The sequence below is a fragment of the Echinops telfairi genome, unplaced genomic scaffold (genome assembly GCF_000313985.2).
Source record: "Echinops telfairi isolate 266 unplaced genomic scaffold, ASM31398v2 ScPeMD7_5868;HRSCAF=6743_0, whole genome shotgun sequence".
In the NCBI taxonomy this organism is placed as follows: Eukaryota; Metazoa; Chordata; class Mammalia; order Afrosoricida; family Tenrecidae; genus Echinops; species Echinops telfairi.
In genome coordinates this window covers 54,330-57,362 of record NW_022109767.1, presented here as the reverse complement: position 1 = coordinate 57,362, position 3,033 = coordinate 54,330, and positions in this window count along the sequence as shown.

The following is a 3,033-nucleotide window of genomic DNA, read 5'->3' as shown; positions in this document are numbered from 1 at the left end:
TGTAAAGCGCATTTGTACATCATTCTCAAAACATTTTCTCTCCACTTAAACCCCCGACATTAGGTCCTCATTTTCCCCCTCCCTCCCCGCTCCCCACTTCCTCATGAGCCCTTGATAGATTATAAATTGGTATTTTGTCATCTCTTGGAGGGCGATGTTTTTATTTTTCCTTTCCCAGATAATGGCCAGAAAGAACTCAAGTGGAAGTTGAATCGATGTCAAGACAAAAGAGCCAGAGTGCTTTTTTAAACCAGACTTCAGCAAACCAAGTGTTTAGAATTTAAGCTGTAATTACACCTATACAATGGTCCCATGGAATCTCCAAGGCTGTAATCTTTTTTGTATATTTAAAGGCATTGCTGTCTTATAAAATGTTCTGCTTAAATGTCACAAAAATGCATAAAGCCAAAGTAAAAAAAAAATAATGAAAATATTCAAACAAACAGCCCTCCAAATCCCCACTCCTTGCTTCAGTGTGTAACGGAATCATTTGTCTCCACTGACCAAGCAGAAGCAAAAGGCTTGTTAACCAGACTTCGGTTAAGCTTTGCTCTTCTAAGACCCTACACTCTGGCCTCCCCTCAACTTGAGTCTACGCTGTTGGGGTGCTAAGTGCCATCGAGTTGACTCTGACTCAGTGACCCTGTGGACAACAGAAGGAAGCTGCTCCGTCCTCTCAATCATTGTTATTTTGAGCCTGCTGTTGCAGCCACTGAGCCAAGTCACCCCATTGAAGGTCTTCTAGTTGGTCAGTGACCTTCTACCAAGCATGATGTCCTTTTCCAGGGACTATCTCCTGAGAGCGTGTCTAAGTAGTGTGAAGTGTCACCATCCTCGTTTTTTAAGGAGCATTCTGCTTGTACTTTCTCCAAGAACAATTAGTTTGTTCTGGAAGTTCATGGTACTCTCAGCATTCTATGCCTGCACTGGAATTCAAATGGAATCAATTCTCCCTCTCTGAAGTCACAACTCTTGAATAGGAAATAATGATAGCAAGTAATAATAAGTATAGCAGTATTTTCTACCTTGTTTTCGTTTCGGAGATTGATAGACCAAGCATGAAGCCAAGCTCACTGCCATCGGATCAATTCAAACTCTTGGTGATCCTGTAAGAGAGGGTAGTACTGGCCCTGCGAGTTTTGGAGACTGTAACCCTGACGGATCTGTACTAGAAGGAAGGCCCGGGTGCTCCTTAGAGGAAAGGATGGCAAGACTTCGTCTTACATCCTCTGAGGCTTTCTTCTCTAATCCAGAGTTGCAGTCTCAGAACGCAGCAGAGCCGGTTCTGCCCTGCCCTACGTGGGCACCATGACCCAGAAGTGACTGGATGGTAGTGTGGACCTTATCACCGTATCCTTCGATACAAATTGGTGAGCAGCGCCACTTGCTATACATTTTCAGCTTGGCCTCAGAGATTGCCTTGACTTCCTAGTACTGCTGTAACAGAGATACCACAAGTGGGTTGATAGCTTTCACTTGGTACCTTTCTAGTTTCTCCTATCATGATTCCCAGTCTCACAAACCCTGTGTAGAGTCGCTGTCAGTTGGAATCAACTTGATGGAAGTGGGTTTTTGTTGCTGTTAATTTATTATTACGTGGGAGTGGATGTATATATTATACCATATTTCAATCATGTCAAGCAATTGTCCAATTGCTACCACAATCAGTTTTCAAACATTCTTTTGCTTCCTAGACTCCTTGACATCGTCTCCCTTGTACCCATCATCAACACTGTGCCCCAGCCCCTGCCCCTACCACCTCAACTCCTAGTCTACCTGTTGTGCCAATAGGTTCATCAGTCTTGGGGTTCATATACTGAAACAAAGAACAACACAGCACAAGTTCAAGAGGGTGACCTCCAATGACATAACACCTCTGAGATAGGCCCTAAATTGTCTTGGGGAAACAGTAAGTGTAATATTTTGCCATCAGAACTCAAATGGTGTCATGGTTTATTTACTAATTGGAGTTTTGATAACTATTTGCTCGGTGCATCCAAATCTTGAAGAGATTCCAATCGACAGCAAACCTTCAGGGCCACATAGAATTGTTCTGTTTGGTTTCCATGGCTGTCTTTCCCACGGAGGGCCGCTGCTTCCAGTCACAGGGCTGTCAGGTGCAATTCTTAGACATATGTTCTCACAGAACACCATCCTAACCAACTAGGATTGCTCTCCTGTCATGAATAAGCATGGTTTTGTTTGTGTAAATTTCCATAGACCTGATTATTTAAACCCCCAAATCATCCAACAGTTATTTACATCTTCTCTTGGCTGTTGAGCTACACCCAGGCTTCTCAAAATTCCATCTCTTCGAGGACTTCTCCCCTGACATCACGTCTCTCCATCTGACCCAGTTTCCCTCTGCACCGCATACCCATAGCAGCCCGCCCGTCATCCTGAAGCATCATCTCCACCTTCCTCCTGTTTGCCTTCGCAGCCCACAGCGCCTCCATCTGGATACTCAAAGCGGCTGTTTCACGTTGCTGCAGCACAGCCTCCAAACTTGTCTCCGAAAGGGAGTGTGCGATGTGAAGCTCATGCCAGGTCAATTTGAACATGCCTCTACTTCATGCTCACTCGGGACTGGGTATAGAATGCCAGGTTCAATTCTGACTTCCTTTCATCGGAAGCCGTTGTTCTTCTGTCTTCCCGCTTCTAGTGCTGGCTGGTCTTGAGCAGTTAGTTATTGTGGTGACTGATTGCGTGACTTGTTTTTATTCTCGCTGCAATATGTTAGGGTCCCCTGTTTCCTCCAGAGTAAGGCATGGACAAGTTGACCTTTTGAAACGACTATATAGTGATTCCTGATTATCGAGAAATTTCCTTCAGTGCTGTGAAATGCACCTGATTTTTTTTTTTTTTAGTTTATGGTCCTTTCATGTGTTCTGTTCTTTTTCTTTGTAATATTATTTAGGTATTGTAATTCCAACCTCTATCGCTAATATTTTCTTTGGGTTTTTGCTCTATTAGCACTATCTTTCTGTTCTGTTTACCTATACTTATTTTATAACTTATTGTCCAGTTGTTTAA